The sequence below is a fragment of the Pristiophorus japonicus genome, chromosome 6, assembly GCF_044704955.1.
Source record: "Pristiophorus japonicus isolate sPriJap1 chromosome 6, sPriJap1.hap1, whole genome shotgun sequence".
NCBI lineage: Eukaryota > Metazoa > Chordata > Chondrichthyes > Pristiophoridae > Pristiophorus > Pristiophorus japonicus.
In genome coordinates, this window is record NC_091982.1 from 83,606,032 (window position 1) to 83,619,753 (window position 13,722).

The following is a 13,722-nucleotide window of genomic DNA, read 5'->3' on the forward strand; positions in this document are numbered from 1 at the left end:
CCAGGAGTCACAGTCTAAGGATAAGGGGTAAGCTATTTACGACCGAGATGAGGAGAAACTTCTTCACCAGAGAGTGGTGAACCTGTGGAATTCTCTACCACAGAAAGTTGTTGAGGCCAATTCACTAAATATATTCAAAAAGGAGTTAGATGTAGTCCTTACTACTAGGGGGATCAAGGGGTATGGCGAGAAAGCAGGAATGGGGTACTGAAATTGCATGTTCAGCCATGAACTCATTGAATGGCGGTGCAGGCTCGAAGGGCCGAATGGCCTACTCCTGCACCTATTTTCTATGTTTCTATGTTTCTATGATGATTGAGAATGCTGGGGATGGCCCCAATCCAAAATTGTTGCAACTGTTGAGTTGCCATATGCATATATGTCACATAAACTTACTGTCACAGAGCATCCTTTTCCTAGTGCTTTGGATCTTGTATGTTTTTCGTGCCACATCCTATATCTCCTGTCTTAAGGAGGATGTGGCATTGCCTTCAAGAGTCTAAAGTCTCTTCTGAACGTAAACATCTATTTTATGCCACAGAATCTGATTTCATTCATTTTTCTGAGGTAAAGGTCCCTTTACCATCTATTCTGAATTTAAAGAAATCATCGCAAGTGGGTCATTTGGGCTAGCTCTTCAAGTGGAATTATCTACTCTACTCCCATTTCCCTACCCTTCTCCCACTTATTTTCTTAAGTGCTCATTCTTGATATCATTTTAATGAAATTTCATTGTACCCTTTCCATAGCTCTAATATCTTTCCTGTAATGGAGTGCCCAGAACTACATGCTATACTCTGACCATAACCTAACCAATGGCTTGTGTTTGCAGATTTCTTAAGTGTTTTTTTTTATTCCTTCTGGGATGTGGGCATCGGTGGCAAGGCCAGCATTTATTGCCCATAACAAAGGGTTGTTAGTCCGGCGACAATAACTCCACTTATGATCGCGCACGAGTGTTTTTTATAATAACAAGCTTTATTACAATTTGGTTTTCCATTTATATTAAATGACATGCAAATAATACAAGCTGGTTCCCAGGCTCCGATTACCTCCGAGCATGCTCTCTGATGTCAGAGAACAACACAAGTCATAGAGTGACCAGCTCCTGCCCTCCGTGCAGCTGCATTGCATCTGATCCTCGAGAACGCTCTGTCTTAAAGTGGACCATAATACAAACTTGGCCTGTGCTTACATAATGTGGAGTTACGTAATATGTAGATTTTACATTTAACTGAGGCCACATTTTTAGGTGTTTACCCAATTTCAGCCTTTGCCTCTGTGCTGCAAGCTTTGTTTATAGTGTAGTAATTACTGTTTGTCCCATTGCTCAGACCTGGATATTTGCATTCTTTGCACTTGCGTTTCAGAACTGTCTGTTGTTCAGATATACATAAGAACATAAGAATTAGGAACGGGAGTAGGCCATCTAGCCCCTCGAGCCTGCTCCGCCACTCAACAAGATCATAGCTGATCTGGCCTTGGACTCAGCTCCACTTACCCGCCCGCTCCCCATAACCCTTAATTCCCTTATTGGTTAAAAATCTATCTATCTGTGATTTGAATACATTCAATGAGCTAGCCTCAATTGCTTCCCTGGGCAGAGAATTCCACAGATTCACAACCCTCTGGGAGAAGAAGTTCCTTCTTAACTCGGTTTTAAATTGGCTCCCCCGTATTTTGAGGCTGTGCCCCCGAGTTCTAGTCTCCCCGACCAGTGGCAACAACCTCTCTGTCTCTATCTTGTCTATCCCTTTCATTATTTTAAATGTTTCTATAAGATCACCCCTCATCCTTCTGAACTGCAACGAGTAAAGACCCAGTCTACTCAATCTATCATCATAAGGTAACCCCCTCATCTCCGGAATCTGCCTAGTGAATCGTCTCTGGACCCCCTCCAAAGCTAGTATATCCTTCCTTAAGTAAGGTGACCAAAACTGCAAGCAGTACTCCAGGTGCGGCCTCACCAATACCCTATACAGTTGCAGCAGGACCTCCCTGCTTTTGTACTCCATCCCTCTCGCAATGAAGGCCAACATTCCATTCGCCTTCCCGATTACCTGCTGCACCTGCAAACTAATTTTTTGGGATTCATGCACAAGGACCCCCAGATCCCTCTGCACTGCAGCATGTTGTAATTTCTCCCCATTCAAATAATATTCCCTTTCACTGTTTTTTTTTTCCAAGGTGGATGACCTCACATTTTCCGACATTGTATTCCATCTGCCAAACCTTAGCCCATTCACTTAATCTATCTGAATTTCTTTGCAACCTCTCTGTGTCCACTATACAACCCGCTTTCCCACTAACCTTTGTGTCATCTGCAAATTTTGTTGCACTACACTCTGTCCCCTCTTCCAGGTCATCTATGTATATTGTAAACAGTTGTGGTCCCAGCACCGATCCCTGTGGCACACCACTAACCACTGATTTCCAAACTAAAAAGGACCCATTCATCCCGACTCTCTGCTTTCTGTTAACCAGCCAATTCTCTATCCCTGCTAATACATTTCCTCTGACTCCGCGTAGCTTTATCTTCTGCAGTAACCTTTTGTATGGCACCTTATCGAATGCCTTTTGGAAATCTAAATACACCACATCCATCGGTACACCTCTATCCACCATGCTCGTTATATCCTCAAAGAATTTCAGTAAATTAGTTAAACATGATTTCCCCTTCATTAATCCATGTTGCGTCTGCTTGATTGCACTATTCCTATCGAGATGTCCCGCTATTTCTTCCTTAATGATAGCTTCAAGCATTTTCCCCACTACAGATGTTAAACTAACCGGCCTATAGTTACCTGCCTTTGTCTGCCCCCCTTTTTTAAACAGAGGCATTACATTAGCTGCTTTCCAATCCGATGGTACCTCCCCAGAGTCCAGAGAATTTTGGTAGATTATAACCAATGCATCTGCTATAACTTCCGCCATCTCTTTTAATACCCTGGGATGCATTTCATCTGGACCAGGGGACTTGTCTACCTTGAGATCCATTAGCCTGCCCAGCACTACTCCCCTAGTGATAGTGATTATCTCAAGGTCCTCCCTTTCCACATTCCCGTGACCAGCAATTTTTGGCATGGTTTTTGTGTCTTCCACTGTGAAGACGGAAGCAAAATAATTGTTTAAGGTCTCAGCCATTTCCACATTTCCCATTATTAAATCCCCCTTCTCATCTTCTAAGGGACCAACATTTACTTTAGTCACTCTTTTCCGTTTTATATATCGGCAAAAGCTTTTACTATCTGTTTTTATGTTTTGCGCAAGTTTACTTTCGTCATCTGTCTTTCCTTTCTTTATTGCTTTCTTAGTCATTCTTTGCTGTCGTTTAAAATTTTCCCAATCTTCTAGTTTCCCACTAACCTTGGCCACCTTATACGCATTGGTTTTTAATTTGATACTCTCCTTTATTTCCTTGGTTATCCACGGCTGGTTATCCCTTCTCTTACCGCCCTTCTTTTTCACTGGAATATATTTTTGTTGAGCACTATGAAAGAGCTCCTTAAAAGTCCTCCACTGTTCCTCAATTGTGCCACCGTTTAGTCTGTGTTCCCAGTCTACTTTAGCCAACTCTGCCCTCATCCCACTGTAGTCCCCTTTGTTTAAACATAGTACGCTCGTTTGAGACACTACTTCCTCACCCTCAATCTGTATTACAAATTTAACCATATTGTTATCACTCATTCCGAGAGGATCTTTTACTAGGAGATCGTTTATTATTCCTGTCTCATTACACAGGACCAGATCTAAGATAGCTTGCTCCTTTGTAAGTTCTGTAACATACTGTTCTAAGAAACAATCCCGTATGCATTCTATGAATTCCTCCTCAAGGCTACCCCGTGCGATTTGATTTGACCAATCGATATGTATGTTAAAATCCCCCATGATTACTGCCATTCCTTTTTCACATGCCTCCATTATTCCCTTGATTATTGTCCGCCCCACCGTGAAGTTATTATTTGGGGGCCTATAAACTACGCCCACCAGTGACTTTTTCCCATTACTATCTCCAATCTCCACCCACAATGATTCAACATTTTGTTCATTAGAGTCAATATCATCTCTCACAATTGTCCTGATATCATCCTTTATTAACAGAGCTACCCCACCTCCTTTCCCTTCTTGTCTATCTTTCCGAATTGTCAGATACTCCTGTATGTTTAATTCCGAGTCTTGGCCACCCGGCAACCACGTTTCTGTAATGGCCACCAAATCATACCCATTTGTAATGATTTGTGCCATCAACTCATTTACTTTGTTTCGAATGCTGCGTGCGTTTAGGTAAAGTGTTTTAATACTCATTTTTAAACCATGATTTTTAGTTTTGACTCCTCTTGCAGCCCCTTTGTATTCAAACATATTGTCCCTTCCTATCACCTTGTGGTTTACACTTACCCCAGTGCTACTCTGCTCTGTTGCCTCCTGCCTTTTGCATCCTTTCTTGGGGTTCTGATCATCTGAGCTCTCACCCACTCTAACTAGCTCAGAGCCCTCTCCTGGGTTCCCATCCCCCTGCCAAGCTAGTTTAAAGCCCTCTCAACCGCACTATCAAAACCACCCGCGAGAACATTGGTCCCGTCTCTGTTGAGACGTAACCTGTCTGACTTGTACAGGTCCCACCTACCCCAGAAGCGGTCCCAATTGTTCAGGAAACTAAAGCCCTCCCTCCTACACCAATGCCCCAGCCACGTATTTATCTGACTAGCCTTCCTATTTCTACCCTCACTAGTACGTGGCACTGGCAGTAATCCCGAGATTACCACCTTTGAGGTCCTGGCTTTCAATCTTACTCCTAGCTCTTAGCTCCCTAAACTCAGCTTTCAGGATCTCACCCCTCTTTCTGCATATGTCGTTGGTACCAATGTGGACCACAACCACTGTCTGTTCCCCTTCCCTCACCAGAATGCCCTGCAGAGAAAAAAGATTAAGATTTTGTTTTCTCTCACAATTGCACTACCACTAAAAATGGCAAATGAAAGCAAGGCTGGAATAGATTGACTTTTAAAATCATCTTAAAACATCCTAACAGCTTATACATATTCAGCATTACTTCTTTGCTTTATCTTTAGCACCCCAATGTACAAATCCCACCAACTAATTTGCCAGATTTCCTCTGGACTCCCACCTTCAACAATCTATGTATCTATATGCCTAAGTTACTTTGTTCCTTCACTCTTAAGAATACTAACATTTAGGATATACTTCTTTCCTCCAAAAATATACTCGTTCACATTACTCTTCTGAAAGTGTTGATCCCTTGTCAGAGTACTGTTCCACAGGTGTTGGTCAACCTCTGGTTGTCTTGACAGTGACTGCCAGCAAGCTGTTCTTACCATGGTGAGGTACCAGGGGCTCTCACAGTTGATGTACTTGAAGATGCACACTTCCAGTAGGAATTGCTGAACTGGGAATCCTGAACAAATTACCAAAGAGCAATTGTAAGTACATAAGAAATAGGATCAGGAGTAAGCCATTTGGTCCCTCGAGCCTGCTCCCCCATTTAATAAGATCATGGCTGATCTGATCATGGACTCCGCTCCACTTCCCTGCCCGCTCCCCATAACCCTTTATTCCCTTCTAGCTCAAAAATCTGTATCTCCGCCTTAAATATATTCAATGACCCAGCCTCCACAGCTCTCTGGGGCATAGATTTACAACACTCTGAGAGAAGAGATTCCTCTTCTTTGTTGTAAATGGGCGGCCCCTTATTCTGAGACTATGCCCCCTGGTTTTCGTTTCCCCTTTGAGTGGAAATAACCTCTCTGCATCCATCTTGTCGAGTCCCCTCATTATCTTATATGTTAAAATAAGATCGCCTCTCATTCTTTTGCATCAGTCTTTATGGTAGAGGACACTAACAATATTCCAACAGTGGATAGTCAAGGGGCTATAGGGGTGGAGGAACTTAACACAATCACAATCACTAAGGAGATGGTACTCAGCAAGATAATAGGACAAAGGCGGATAAATCCCCAGGACCTGATGGCTTGCATCCTAGGGTCTTAAGAGAAGTAGCGGCAGGGATAGTGAATCCAAAATTCTATGAGATCTCAGCAGATTGGAAAAGCAAATGTAACGCCCCTATTTAAAAAAGGAGGCAGACAAAAAGCAGGAAACTATAGACCAGTTAGCCTAACATCTGTGGCTGGGAAGATGTTGGAGTCTATTATTAAAGAAGCAGTAGCAGGACATTTGGAAAAGCAAAATTCGGTCAGGCAGAGTCAGCATGGATTTATGAAGGGGAAGTCATGTTTGACAAATTTGCTAGAAATCTTTGAGGATGTAACGAACAGGGTGGATAAAGGGGAACCAGTGGATGTAGTGTATTTGGACTTCCAGAAGGCATTTGACAAGGTGCCACATAAAAGGTTACTGCACATGATAAAAGTTCACGGGGTTGTGGGTAATATATTAGCATGGATAGAGGATTGGCTAACTAACAGAAAACAGAGAGTAGGGATAAATGGTTCATTCTCGGGTTGGTAATCAGTAACCAGTGGGGTGCTGCAGAGATCAATGATGCGACCCCAACTATTTACAATCTATATTAATGACTTGGAGGAAGGGACTGAGTGTAACGTAGCCAAGTTTGCTGACGATACAAAGATAGGAGGAAAAGCAATGTGTTATGAGGACACACAAAATCTGCAAAAGGACATAGACAGGCTAAGTGAGTGGGCAAAAATTTGGCAGCTGGAGTACAATGTTGGAAAGTATGAGATCATGTACTTTGGCAGAAAAAAAATCAAAGAGCAAGTTATTATTTAAATGGAGAAAAATTGCAAAGTGCTGCAGTACAGCTGTGGGTACTTGTGCATGAAACACAAAAGGTTAGTATGCAGGTACAGCAAGTGATCATGAAGGTCAATGGTATCTTGGCCTTTATTGCAAAGGGAATGGAGTATAAAAGCAGGGAAGTCTTGCTACAGTTGTACAGGGTATTGGTGAGACCTGGAATACTGCGTGCAGTTTTGGTTTCCATATTTATGAAAGGATATACTTGCTTTGGAGGCAGTTCAGAGAGGGTTCACAAGGTTGATCCCAGAGATGAGGGGGTTGACTTAGAGGAAAGGTTGAGTAGGTTGGGCCTCTACTCATTGGAATTCAGAAAAAGGAGAGGTGATCTTATCGAAACGTATAAGATTATGAGGGGGCTTGACAAGGTGGATGCAGAGAGGATGTTTCCACTGATGGGGGAGACTAGAACTAGAGGGCTTAATCTTAGAATAAGGGGCCGCCCATTTAAAAATGAGATGAGAAATTTATTCTCTCAAAGGGTTGTGGATCTGTGGAATTCGCTGCCTCAGAGAGCTGTGGAAGATGGGACATTGAATAAATTTAAGTCAGAAATAGACAGTTTGTTAAATGATAATGGAATAAGGGGTTATGGTGTCCGGGCCGGGAAGTGGACCTGAGTCCATGATCGGATCAGCCATGATCGTATTAAATGGTGGGGCAAGCTCGAGGGGTCGTTTGGCCTTCTCCTGCTCCTATTTCTTATGAGTATAGGCCCAACCTACTCAACCTATCTTCATAAGTCAACACCCTCGTCTCCGGAATCAACCTAGTCACCATCAACATAGGTGGTCCCTCGAATAAGGATGACTTGCTTCCACAAGAATTTCCAGATGTTTCAATGAAGGACCCGATGTTCCAGTCCTGAACTCTAATTGAGGGGGTGGAAGATGCCTGTGCGTGGATTTTTTTAACGTGTGGTGACCGTTGCACATCAGCCACCACACGGGCTCGACAGAGCTAGGCTTTTATCCAGTGGCAAGGTTTGAACCAGGATGACTGGAGGCCTGCTCTGCTGCACGGACCTAGTGCGCACACACATCACAGAGTGGGCAGGCCCGTGCTGCCTCTGGGCCCTCGGCTCTTCTGGGCCCCGTACCCTCATTCGCCGCACTTTTGCCCACAATGTTCTAGGGCCTGGTGCTCCAGCTCTATTTATAGCCCTTCTAGTGAACCTTCTCTGAACAGCCTCCAATGCAACTATATCCTCCCTTAAATACAGAGACCAAAATTACACAGTATTCTAGGTATGGCCTCACCAAAATCCTGTACAGTTATTGCAGGACTTCTCTGCTTTTATATTCTATCCCCCTTGCAATAAAGGCCAACATTCCATTTGCCTTCCTGATTACTTGCTGTACCTACTTTTTGTGTTTCATGCATAAGGACCCCATTTATATTATAATTTGCTTTTCTATTTTTTCTGCCAACATTGTACTCCAGCTGTCAAATTTTTGCCCACTCACTTAGCCTGTCTATATCCCTTTGCAGATTTTTTGTGTCTTCCTCACAATTTGCTTTCCCACCCACCTTTGTATCATCAGCAAACTTGGCTACATTACACTCGGTCCCTTCATCCAAGTCATTAATATAGATTGTAAATAGTTGAGACCCCAGCATCGATCCCTGCGGTACCCCACTAGTTACTGTTTGCCATCCGGAAAATGACCCGTTTATCCAAACTCTCTGTTTTCTGTTAGTTAGCCATGCTAATATGTTACCCCCAACCCCGTGAACTTTTATCTTATGCAGTAACCTTTTATGTGGCACCTTATGGAATGCCTTCTGGAAATCCAAATACACCACATCCACTGGTTCCCCTTATCCACCCTGTTCGTTACATTCTCAAAGAACTCCAGCAAATTTGTCAAACACGATTTCCCTTTCATAAAACCATGCTGACTCTGCTTGATTGAATTATGCTTTTCCAAATGTCTTGCTATTACTTCCTTAATAATGGACTCCACCATTTTCCCAGCGACAGATGTTAGGCTAACCAGTCTATAGTTTCCCGATTATTGTCTGCCTCCTTTTTTAATAGGGATGTTACATTTGCGGTTTTCCAATCCGCTCGGACCTCCCCAGAATCTCGGGAATTTTGGTAGATTACAACCAATGCATCCACTATCTCTGCAGCCACTTCTTTTAGGACCCTGGGATGTAAGCCATCAGGTCCAGGGGACTTGTCTGCCTTTAGTCCCATTATTTTATCGACTACTACTTCATTAGTGATAGTGATTGTATTTAGTTCCTCCCTCCCTATAGCCCCTTGATTATCCACTCGGGACGTTTTTAGTGTGTTCTATCGTGAAGACTGATACAAAATATTTATTCAAAGTCTCTGCCATTTGCCTGTTCCCCATTATTAATTCCCCAGTCTCATCCCCTAGGGGACCAACATTTATTTTAGCCGTTCTTTTCCTTTTTATGTAACTGTAGAAACTCTTCCTATCTGTTTTTATATTTCATGTTAGTTTACTTTCATAATCTATCTTCCCTCTCTTACCCTTACTACTACTCTGGCTAAGATCAATTTACTCAGTACAAACCAAAGATCGAAACTGGGGCCTTCCTGGTCACCTGCTCGCTGGATAAACTCGTCCAAAGAGGAGTGAGGTTTTCTTTTTTATGGCTTGTAAAATTGTTGTCAAAGTGATGACAGAGCTTAAATGGCCCATAAATCCTTAAAATATTCCACCTTTTCTGCAAGAAAAACAAAAGTTTCACTCAGTCTTTTTTGATGAGTTAATTTCATATTTACTATTTTATGTAATTTACTAAATATAATGTTGAATATTGTGACATGTATGCCAAAACACATTATATAGTTCACCAAAACTCCAAATATAATGCTCATAGTCCAAAGAATCCTGGAGAGCTTTTTAAGGAAGAATTTGTTCAATGGTATGATACAATCTTGATTTTTTTTTTTAAAAACCTTCTGCAATAATGAAAAGTTATAAGCAGCATCTTAATTAATCTTAATTTCACATCTTCTCAGGTAATTATTCCACACTTTCACCGTAACAGTTCACCTCTCTGGGAGATAAGGTAGGTTATGTGGAACACGTAAGAGGATAAATTGGATATGGCCTGTTGAAAGAGTGATTTTTCTTGTTAAATGCTTTATTGGCATTCTTTGTATCACATAAATTAGGCAACTGAGTTGTTGCAACAATGATTTATCACTGATACTGCCATTGTCATTGCCTCCATGACTTTTCCAGGCAAAACCGTAGAATATAAGTCAGAGGAAACCACGACCAAACTGTACAGTGCTTTGGTCAGACTATACTTGAGTAGTGTCCACTCGTGTCACTGAGACACAAGGGAGACATTCACAAGCTGGAGGCAGTGCAGAGAAGACCCACAAGGCTGATTCCTAATATCAGGGATCTGAGTTATGAGGAAAGACTGAAAAGGTAGCAGCTTTTCAGCTTAGAAAAAAGATAAGAGCAGTGATCTTATAGAGATATAATGGAAATTTGGAACATTACTTTAAATTAAACTGGGGGAACAGGATAAAGGGCCACAACTTTAAACTTAGGACTGATATCAGTAAGTTTTTCTTCGCATAAAGAGTGACCAATGGACTTCTCGATGGAATGGTGGTGAAAACTCTGGAAGACACAATTGGATGCTGCAATGGAAAACTTTAGGATCTTTCTGGATGGATGAACTGAGATGGGTCGAATAGCCTTCATCATTCACCTTGTGAAAATTGAAGTACTCAGGCAGAAAATTGTACTAATGACAGTAAGAGTTGAAATTTGCAGGATTTATTGTGGATTGTTGTGTCACGTCAAATCACTTGCCTTGCACCTAATTCAAGTAGACTGGATAAAGTTAGCCAAGTAAGCTTGCTCTTTCCATGAGCCCAAACATTGATATGCCTACTCCACCAGCATGAGTGTGGCAGAGTGGGTTGTAAGTATACCAATAGGTTCTGTACCCTATCTCAAATTGAGGGGACGAGGTAATTTGTGTAGTTAGGCTGGGCAGCCGGCGTTTGTGAGAGTGCCAATCTGGAGCAACACAAAGCTGATCCTTATACCCTCCTTGACTGAAGATAACATCAGATTTTAAAAAAAAATGTAAAGTTCCTAAGCAAGCCTTTAGTTGTAAAAATTGTTTCCACCCCAGTTCCAGTCCTTGTCTGCAGATCCACGCTCAGGTCCAAATGGAATTTCAGACACCATATGCTGATATGTTTCCAGAACTCCTGTTCTCAGCTCCATCAAGTCCTGGGAGGACAATAACCAGCATGATAGTTGGAAAGGACTTTCAACTGAAACGCTGTCTCATTTAGATAATCCTGTGGAGGATCGTATAATGTTCCATTCTCTTAAAGTGTTATCAGTACTTTTTAAAAAAATTGTCATGTTGACCAATAATTTTAAAATACATTATTCTCCAGTCTCGTCGTCCCTTTTTCTCAGTGTGCATTGGCCATTATCATTTTATTTTTAAAGACACAAATCCTTCATACTTTCACTTTCCCTTTTGCACAAGTAGTGCTTTTTCTATCCTCTGGATCCTGATTTGTTTAATATTTGCATTTAGAAGTTGTGTTGTCTTGTGATGTAGTTGCATAGATTTAAATTTGCAATGATGCAATTGTCTGTCTATAGAATATACCATAATTTAATATGACAATAGATACTTGTAACCGTATCTTAATTTGCATACAAGTTTGAACTTTTCAGTATCACTCATACATTGCTTACTTTGAAATGCTTTTTAGGCATTCTCCACTGGAATAGCTGTGATCTTATACACCTGTTAACCATTTGCTTCACTCCCTAAAGATTGGGCGAGCTTGAAAAGGGATAGACAAAAACATGACCGAGGAAGCTCCCCTTCCATCACTTGGGTATGTACTTGTCCTGTAAGCTTTCAAATTATGTTGATTTATCCTCAAGTGTCAGCTGTGGCTCAGTGGGTAGCACCCTCACCTCGGAGTCAGAAGGTTGTGGGTCCATAGACCCACTCCAGAGAATTGAGTAAAATAAATCTAGACGGACACCCCAGTGCAGTGCAGAGGGAGTACTGCACTGGCAGAGTTGCCATCTTTTGGTTTGCTTTCTCAGGTGGATGTAAAAGATGTCTCGGCACTATTTCGAAGAGAAGATGAGTTATCCCCAGTGTCCTGGCCAATAGTTATCCCTCAAAAACAGATTATCCGGTCATTATGGCATTGCTGTTTGTGGGAGCTTGCTGTGCACAATTGGCTGCTGCGTTTCCTGCATTACAACACTGAATATACTTAAAAAGTACTTCATTGGCTGTAAAGCACTTTGGGACATCCTGAGGTCGTGAAAGGCACTATGTAAAATTCACTTCATGTTACTAAGCTCAGCCTTCATACCCTAAAAATTCCTTGCCTAAACCTGTATACTAGGTTATATTGTACTCCTGTGCTGTTAAGGTATCCAACAGATGGGACTTGCTGCATTTAGTTATGTCTTGTTTAATAGGAAGAAAAGTTCACTTGCAGCTCAACTAAACATGGGAGTAACAAAGTTAACCTGTAGATCACCGTAGGGGAGATAGAAATATATTGGCACTGAAATTGCGGTCTCCATAATGGCGTACTCTCAGAGTATGCCATCATAATCCATTTGAAAGGCCCTGCAACTTTCAGATTTCCACATATGCTTGGTGTCCCTGAGATCTGTGAGCCTTTACGCTGCCATCTGCCTGGAGGCCCAAGACTGAAACTCTTCGCAGGCTGGGCGCCAGGAGGTACTTCCCCGACCCGTGAAACAATTCCGGAAGTACGCCTCCAACTGCAATTTGTATGCCATTATCAGAGCAAAAGTATTGAACGGCACAACTGACAGTACAATGTTTATGGTGTGTGAATAGTTTCATTTGCCCTATAATTTAAAGAAAAATGTAAGGTGTTTTCACTAAATGCTCATTATATGGCTCCATTTTACCAGGTATGTAATATTCGGAAGAAAAGCACGTTTACTCACCATGGGACTAGTTACAATCCAGATTTGAAAATCTATTGCTTTAAACATTAGCTATATCCGCCATTTACTTTACAGCAAGAGCTGATGGGGCAGGTGCATGACCAACATAAGAAATAGGAGCAGAAGTAGGCCATAGAGTCCCCTGAGCCTGCTCTGCCATTCAGTAAGATCATGACTGATCTGACCTCATCTCCACTTTCCCGCTTGATTCCCCTTAGAGTCCAAAACAATTGTATCTCAGCCTTGAATATACTCAACGATTGAGCATCCACAGCTCTTTGGGGTAGAGGATGCCAAAGATTCACAACCAGCTGAATAAATAAATTTCTCATCAGTCCTAGATCATCGCCCCATTATCCTGAGACTATGCCCCCTAGTTCTAGACTCTCCAGCCAGGGGAACAGCCTCTCAGCATCTATCCTGTCAAGCCCTCTCAGAATGTTATGAGATCACCTCTCATTCTTCAGAGTTTAGAAGAATATAGGCATCACTCTATTCAATCTCTCCTCATAGCCCAGGAATCAATCTAGTGAACCTTTGTTGCACCCCCTCTAAGGCAATATCCTTTCTCAGTTATGGCGACCAAAACTGTACAGGCGTGGTCTCACCAAAGCCTTTGCTGAAATACTTCCTTACTCTTGTGCTCTAACCCCCATGAAATTACAGGCCATTTGACTTCCTCTCTGATTGGAGTATCTACTCTCCCCCCACCTTTTTACTAAAATCCTGGTTTATCTTTCACTTTTGAGTTCTGAAAAATGGTTCCACTACAAAGATATGTATTTCCCCTAAATAGATGATAATTGACCTCCTGTGCATTTCAAGCATTTTCTGTTTTTATTTCAGTTTTTACATTTTTTCTTTAAGTAGATGTTTAGTACCACCCAGCCCGGGCAGTGTGCTGCACTAGTAGATAGTCCTCATGGGTGGAAGGCATGAATAC